The sequence below is a fragment of the Kryptolebias marmoratus genome, unplaced genomic scaffold, assembly GCF_001649575.2.
Source record: "Kryptolebias marmoratus isolate JLee-2015 unplaced genomic scaffold, ASM164957v2 Scaffold147, whole genome shotgun sequence".
NCBI classification, from domain to species: domain Eukaryota; kingdom Metazoa; phylum Chordata; class Actinopteri; order Cyprinodontiformes; family Rivulidae; genus Kryptolebias; species Kryptolebias marmoratus.
Genome location: NW_023665881.1, coordinates 1 through 8517, shown reverse-complemented (window position 1 = coordinate 8517; position 8517 = coordinate 1). Strand labels below are relative to the sequence as shown.

Below are 8517 nucleotides of genomic sequence, written 5' to 3'. Positions count from 1 at the left end.
ATGCCCCGGTGAGCTGCAGCAAGCTTCTCCGCCCAGTCCCAGTGGTGGGCCTTTTTGCTCCATGATCATGGCCTGACGCTTGGTGTCCCAAAGTCTTTGGATGCCAGGGATCAAACAGCAGCTCTGCAAATTGAAGTAAGTCTTCAAACTATAGATTCCAGCACTCATATGCCGGAAAAGGTTCAGGGCAATTGTTGGGGAACACCCACTAAACATGGTGGCAGCTGCAATCCTCAAGTTGCCCAGTGGCATGTGGTTGTAGACCAGCTGGCTGTACCACACCTTGGTGCGGTCATCTGTCCTCCTGCAGACACTGCTTACAGCTATCACTGTGCAGGCTCCAGAACAGACAACACACACAGCAAACAGCTTTCAAATACTACAAATTTCTGCTCAGGTGGTCGGCAAGAATCAACCACCATCTTCAAGGTCACTGCAACATCAAACAATTATTTTTAAAATGATTGTCAGTAGAGCTGAGACAATCTGTCTATAGCTACTGGTTTCCTTAATATTTTACAGCGTGATATTTATACTAATCACAATAATCACACAAATATATCAACTGAGTCAACCCAAAATCTTTTTTGATTATTAAATCCCAAATAAACAGAAAAAAATAAAAACTATTTCTTAAATGATAAGTTTTGATGTTCATCAATGATCATTAGTAATTGTCAGGATTTGGATAGTTTGAGGGTTTTTTTTTTTTGTTTATTTTGTATTAAGTTTGTGTATTATTTCTTGTTTACTCTGTGTTTAGTTTAATAAGTTCTTGTGTAGTTTTGCTCCCTGTGTCCCCTGTCAGCCTGCCACACCCATCTGCGCCTGTCCTCAGCTTGTAATCAGTCATTGTCTGCGTTCGGGTCCAAATCATCTTGGCACAAAACCTGACAGAAGCACTGCTTTATTCTGTCAGCTTTTGTGCCAAGAGGATGTGGACCCAGATGCAAACAGACACAAAGGGCTCAAATGAAAACTCTAATTTAATTGAAGTACAAAAACAAAAGGGCTGATGTAGCAGCAGATCTAAATAATTAAAACTTCCAGAGATCACAAAGGATACGAGGAGAACCGGACAGTCCATGAAGCAAAAATGAACTTCTCCAGTTCTATAATGGCATACCGCCCCCTACTGCACATGAGTGTGTAACAGCATTAGATCCCATTCATTTTCATTTTATGATGGGTATGGAATCACAGCCTAGTTTGGGAACTTAACTGTCCAACTCAGGAACAAGCTGGCCTACATTCACAAAACAGCCATGAAAATAATCGGCTTAAGAGAAAATGAACCCGTATAAAATGTACATATGAACAAGCAGTGATAAGAACATCAAAAATGCTACCCAGCCACTGTTGTCTGAATATGAGCTGCTGCCATCAGGAAGAAGACGGATGGTTCCACAGTGCAGGACCAACAGACTGAAACGGTCTCTTGTTCCAGCTTCAGACTGCTGAACTCCAGCAGCATTTTTCTGCCCGAGACAAATTTCCCTCTGGGACAAAAAAAGAGTCCATCTATTCTATGATGTCTTTTTCTAAAGATTTTTGGTTTATTTAATTTGAGCTGTGGGCTAGCTGACGCTGAGTCAGTGGGGGTTTGGGTGGGTAACAGAGAAGAAGCAGGTTGGTGTGTAAGGCTACAAGATACCAAAGTTAAAAAGAAGTCACTCAGTTTATTACCACAGGAAAACCAAGCAACTGCAGGAATTGTGAAAGCCCTCAGTTCATTATTTAAAGGCCTACTGACAGTAATCTTTAACCAGGCATTTTAAAGTAGGATTAGAATAAAAGTAATGGTTGTATGTATTTCCTGAAATGTTACCAGACCGTGAGAAACAGCACTCTCTGATGTTTGCAAAGAAGAGCACAAAACAAAAATGGGATGAGAGACCAGGCCCAACCCTTCAGAGCTGCCGAGGTCAGACAAGATTGGGTGTGTTCAGGGTGGGAGACTCAAATATTCCTTTTCTGTATTATGTATAAAAGACTTACAGGTTTTCTTGGCCCATTGAAAACTCCTATTAATGACCGACTTCCTTTAAATGTACTCTTGGCACACAAACAGGTGTCTTAGTTACAAATAAACACTCCTTTAAAAGACATGCCAGACATTGTGGTAACAGACAGGTTTTAAACGGTGCAATCAGAGTGGGAGCAGGTTAAAACAGTCTGAGATGAAAACGCTTCTCTTCCTTACAGACAGAGATGTTTCTGTGGGAAACTACAGCTGACCCATATTTTATCTGCAACGTTGGTTTATGATGAACATCTTTCAGTGTTTTTGTCAGGGTTAAAACCCTGCTCCTGCCACCACACTCCACCTCTTTTGAACTGAACTATCCCTGTCACGGTTATGAACAATTAATATCTTATCCGTCATAAATAGCTCTTTGAATGACCTTGGTTTGGAAAAATTATTTCATGGTTGGTGCCTGTTACTGGTGTCATTAACAGCACACTCACAGCTCACAGGACAAGATTTTAACATTTAAAAGTTTAAAAAAACAACCTGGACTCCCAGATAATAGAACAACAGAGCTTCAACTACACATCGCCTAACTTCTCAATAAGTGGGTGACCTTTAAACTCAGGGGGAAGCAGTTTCACCTCACAGCTGGTCTCACAACATCTTATTCCCTGACATGTTTAAACTGCTGCCACACACACAGTTTAAAGTCATGAAGACACTGGTTCCCAAAGATTTTCTTCTGAGCCCCCCTATGGATTACAATAAAATCCCCCCCCCAAAAAAAAAAAAAAAAAAAACCAACTGGGCACACATCGTTCAACCATAAACACATATTTGGTTTTCAAACTCCACTGAAGTTTATTTCATTCGCCACAAAACAAACTACAAGCCATCTTTACAGTGAAACATTTTTGTGTAACTGTTTTTTTTTAGTTCTATACTGTAGAAGAGTAGTCTTTGCTGTCAGTGTTATTTCGAACATATTTCTTTTTATTTGTAACAATATTCAACTTTACTATCAGCAATACATTTAAAAGAAGCCTCTGGGTTAAAAACCTGTCCATTATGCTTAGTCAGGCACTGTTTTTGTTGTTTTTTCCCATTCATCCATCTCCTCCCCCCAGGAGTTTGGGAACCACTGGTGTAAGATATTATTTGTTCAGAGGCTTTCCACAGAACCCTGTTTCAAAAGATGTGAAGCGGACATTCTGGTCTTCTGTCTCCATTGCTTCAGCTTCTTGCTCTGTGTTCTCCCACAGGTCGTCCAGGCTGCTGTGATCCTCTGGGCTGGCTTTTTGGCTCTGTTCTTCACTCCACTCAGTATTTCTTTTCCTGATGAAGCTCTCCTCACCTTCACTTCCTGTTGACTTCCTGCCCTGTTTTGGTTTCTGATGTGTCGGTCCGATCTCCTGCTCTGCCTCCTCTTGTTTCACTGCACTCATTAAAACCTGTTGGCACTTCTCTGGGGGCTCGATGGGGGTCTCCATGTCCTCTACTTTCACCTGCACTGCAAGAACTGCAGACACACAGCTGAGTTACTCGCCGATCAATGGAGACATTGAATGAACATGTTGAGTGTAAGAACCGTTCGCTCACCCTCCTGCTCCTCCAGCTCAGTTTTTGGCTGAATGAGAGGCATTTCTGGAGGAAAACTTTCTGTGTTTTTAACATTAGCCAGCTGATCAGCAAAATCTTTTACTTCCTCCGGGGACAGCCTCTTTTTGAAACCTCTCTTTTCTGTAGAAAAGAAAAGCAAAATAAGTTTCTGCAAATAATATATGAAACAAGAAAAAAACGCCACTTTGGGGCAGATTTGTTCTGGCTTTCTGCTCATCACAAACTTTGGCATAAATTTGTGACAGACTTTCTTTATCCAATCATGAGTGGACACAGTTATCTTTGGGCTTTATGTGCATTTATGGTTGATTTCAGCGGGAAACATTCGGCAGGGTTTCAGTCAGTTAAATGTAAGACTTTTTAAAGACCTCGTCAAGGCCAATATGATTCAATTTCATGCGTACTCAGAGAACAGAAGTCATTGCAAAAAATATAGAAAATATAATTTTTAAAAAATCATTGCACATTTCACTCCAGAATGTCTTGAGATTTCATTGGACCCAGAACAGATTCAAGACACCCTGTGTCAGATGCAGCAAAGCAGAATATAACTGAGCCTCCTCCATGGTTCACTGTAGGTAAAGGTTTTCTTTGTTCATACGTTTCATTTTTGGCTTTGGAAACACAGAGCTGATGGAACTTGTTGCCAAAAAGCTCCAGTTTTGTCTCATCTGTCCGAAGGACATTTTCCCAGAAGCTTTGTGGCTTGGCAATATGCATTTTGGCAAATTCCAGTTTGGCTTTTTTATGATTTTTGTGTCGTCTTCAGTCGTCTTCCATTTGATCCACTTTGGTTTGAACAGTGACTGATGGTGCCATCTGCTACTGATGAACCTTGACCTTGGAGTCCACCTCTAATCTCTTGGAAGTTGTTCTGGGCTCTTTGTTATTTGTATTATCTGTCTCTTTAATTTGTCATCACATCCAGGCAGGTTGTCTCCAGTCCTGTATACCTCAAACATCTGAATAATCTGAGCAGCTGTAGTCACAGGAACATCAGGCTGGAGATAGTTTTATAGTCCTTTAGCTTTAACATGATGTCAAGAATTTTCTGTCTCAGCTCCTGAGACAACTCTGTTCTCAGCTTCAGTGTTACACACACCATGATACCAAACAGCCCTGTGACTACTTTTCACCCTTTAAACAGGCAGACTGATTGACTACAAGACTAAAGACACCAATGATGCTGATTACAGGACACACATTAGACTAACATGTGGGCAAATTAGTTTCAATCTTTTTTATATTTTAATCAAGGCCAAATTCATTAGTTTGTTTTTAAAATAATTGTTGAACTAAAAGCAAAATGACTGATTTTCATTAGTTGTTTTTCTTTTCATCCATTTTGATAGTTTAAAGTTATTTTAGTGACATTTGATGGGGTTTCTTTCTCGAACAAAAGGGCCCAAACAAATTTCTCTGCATTTGTATAAGTAAATGGTTTTCAAACTTAACTAGTTTTACAATCACTATGTAGTGCCCTAGAAACCCATCCCATGGTACAAAAAAAAACAAGAGTGCAAAAATTGTACTATGGCTGTGTTCTATACTGTACAGGGGCAGTGTAGAAACCAGTATTTAATGATATAAAGTGAGCCTTGTTTCAGCCATTATAACAGTACAGCTCTTTTTAGATTACTTGCACACGAACCACAACTCTAAAAACAACTGTTCTGTACAAAAGATTTTGGAAGTAAGATTTATTCATAAATTTAGTTGTGATATAGTTAATGTTTGTTACTATACCACAACCAAATGTGTTTCAAACTAAGTGTTTGACCTTAATTAGTGTCACAGGAGCCTTAAAGCCTCTCAACATACATTCAGCCTGTTTAAAGGGGTAGTTTGGTATGGTTGTATTCACCACACTGAACATAGAGCAGAGGAGGGCCAGGGGTCTGTAGGATTCATACAAAGAAAAATCTGATTTATAAAACCGTGTGTACGCACAGCAGCAAGCAATTTCCCTTTATAAATCACACCTGTACCTATAAGGTCCTGCTGTCAATCAGTGTTATTTGATGGTTACCAATGGCAACTACGGAGAAAAGAGCAAAGAAACAAAATTTCATCAATGCAGAAATCGATGTGCTGGTGAATGAGGTGGAGAACAGAAGAAATATTGTTTTGGGAGCCACAGTAGTGGTGTTACAAATAAAAGGAAGCGTTGTGAGCGGCAACATGTCGTTCCCACTGGTAATTCAGTGAGTGGGACAGGGAGAACCATGGCCGAGGTAAAGAACAGGTGGTGAGATTTTAGGAAGGCCACCAGCAGAGAATATCAGCCACAGGTTGGGGTAAGGGCGTAAGGATGGCCAGTGTCATGATGAAAAGTGACGGTCTGCCAAAAACGGATTCTGACTATTGCAGATTGAAGTTGGTTTGAAGGCCTTTTTTATTTGAAAGGTCCTTATGGCTCACCAGCGGAAGCATAAATAATGCTGCTGTTTTGAAAGCTTATGACAAAATGGATCTAAGATTAAAGTTTGATTATGGAGTGAAATTAAAGGAATCATGATGCAGTGGGGCATCAATTCCCCACTTCACTATCTGTGTCGCCAGTTTCCCGTCTCCATAATAAGCCTATATGGTACGCATGGCTCAGAGTTTGTGTAGGAGACCGCACATTTTTCCGTCAAGTTTGTGTTTTTATAGATAAGAAACTTTGCATGGAAAGTGAGATACGCAAGTTTCAGGCCCCGTTTTGTGCGTACGCCAGTTTTATAAATGAAACCCCCAGAGCTTTCTGAGGAGCTCAGAAAGAAGATTATAGATCTCCATGTTAAAGGTAAAGCCTACAGGACCATCTCCAAGCAGCTTCATGTTCCTCTGACCACAGCTGGCAAGATTACTGAAAACTAGAAGGTTCATAGGACCTTCTAGGATGTGGACACAAGAGGAAATGCAACCCCAGGTTGATCAGATGGATAGTGTGGATGGTAAAAAAGATTCAAGGAAAACATCCAAAACCATTCAAGCTGAACTCCAAGGTCAAGATCCGTCCCTTTCTGATCACACCATCTGTCACATTTTGAATCATAATGGATTCCATTTAAGATGACCCAGGAGGGTCTACTGTCAGAAAAACAAAAAAGCCAAACAGGAATTCACCAAGCCCCAAAGTTTCTGGGACTGCTGAGAAAACTGGAGCTTTTTTAGGTCCACTCACATCAGCTCCGTTTAGTTTTGGGGCTTCTTTTCTGCGTCTGGCACAGGGAACTTTAAATCTGTGCAGGGAACAAGATATCCTGGAGCGAAGCCTAAGAAAGCTCCACCTCAGTGGCAGCTCAGGGGTCCTTCAACAGGATAATTACCCAAGACATACGGCTAAAAGCATCAAGAACGGCTGAAAAAACAGATATTCAACTATTCTTAAATGGCCTTCCATGTAGATGGAGACAGCTGGAGCAGAGTGGCCCAACTTCCTGTTGGTCAATGCAGACGTCGCTGGTTGGCAGTGAGTGATGCAGAAGCTGCTGCTAGGCTGCCATCTTTTTTAGTCTGTGCCGTTTTCAGTTGTTTAATTGTATATAATATTCAGCTGAATCAATAATCAAAGTCTGACTTAAATTCCTGGAGGAAGTGGAAGATTGTGTGTTTATCTATAATGTCAGTCGAGGATATTGAAGACGTGTACATAATTGTATTTTTGATAACAGAATTTCTGCTTTTTGGGATTGGCGGTTTTCTGGTGTATGGTGAAATTTGGAAGACGCTGGCAGCTGTTCGGGCCATGACAAGGCTGCCTGCTCTGCGTGAAGGAATGTGTCGAGCAGGCAACACTCAGTTGCTGTGCGAACAGGCGAGTGGACCTTACAACTCGCTGGCTGAATGGAATCGACCACGGAGAAGTTACTGACTCGACCCAACATTAATTTGGCTGTTTGGATTTGCCAGTGAGATTTACCAGTGAGACTCCTAAGGCTAACTTGAAATTATGGCGTCAGCCTGACCTAAACAATTCTGATATCTGATATCTAAATCTGGCTCCACTGAGTTGGCCTTGGAAGGCTGGTTATCTCATGTAGACTTGATGCTCCCATCCTCTCCCTCTTGCCGGCTGATAAAACCTTCCATTTAGATAAGTTTTACTCTGTACTTTTGTGTCTTATTTAGATTATCTTAGCTCATGATTTAGAAAAGTTTAGATTAGCTTGTTATATTGTTGTGTGTGTACTTTTGTGTTTATGTTGTAAAGCACTTTGAACCGCCTTGTTGCTGAAAAGTGCTATATAAATAAATTTGACTTGAATAATAAATAATAAACAAGGATTGCCATTAAACTTTAGCCAGTTTGATGTTCACTCATATTGTTCTTGTTATTATTGTTGAAAGTTACTAAGCACGGGCCACTTAAAGTCACAGTATCAGAACAACCTATTGTCTTTTTCCTTTCATGCTGTTCCTACAGTTTAAATGCCTTTTAATGAAAGAATGGAAATAGGGTTTTTTTTTCTCTCCTCAGCAACCGGACCTGTTGCTTTGAGCAGTCATTCCCTCACTCTGCTGCTGTCTTTACTTGCTGTATTGTAATTATTTCATGTGTTTTCCTGATCTTTCTTGCAGTAGTAACTACACCTGGACCAGTCATTCTATATTTGTATCTCTTTCCTGTCCTCTCAAACCCCAGCCGGTCGAAGCAGATAGCCCCTCGTCCTGAGCCTGGTTCTGGTTCTGCTGGATGTTTCTTCCTGTTAAAAGGGTTTTCTTACTTTCTCGGTTAGCTGTGCAGACCCTCCAGATTCCGCGATGTTGCGATCGCAACTATTAACGCAAAATCAAGCCAACCCTGCGAAATCGCAACTTTTTGCAACTTTGCCCAAAACACCGCAACTTTCCCGCAACTTTAACCCAATATTTATTGTTTATAAAGTGATTCGCCACCATTTCTGCGGTCTAGTCTCTTCTTTGTGGGTTTGTGTAGC

At 40.8% G+C, this 8517-nt stretch overlaps 1 long non-coding RNA gene across 1 annotated transcript; it reads right to left on the bottom strand.

The window, feature by feature from the left end:
- Nucleotides 1-3074: 3074 nt before the first annotated feature.
- LOC112450116 lies at nucleotides 3075-8449 on the bottom strand. Its single transcript, XR_005232900.1, has 2 exons — nucleotides 3572-8449; nucleotides 3075-3491 (listed from the first exon to the last, which is right to left on the bottom strand). It is a non-coding gene; the product is annotated as an uncharacterized LOC112450116 (long non-coding RNA).
- Nucleotides 8450-8517: the final 68 nt, after the last annotated feature.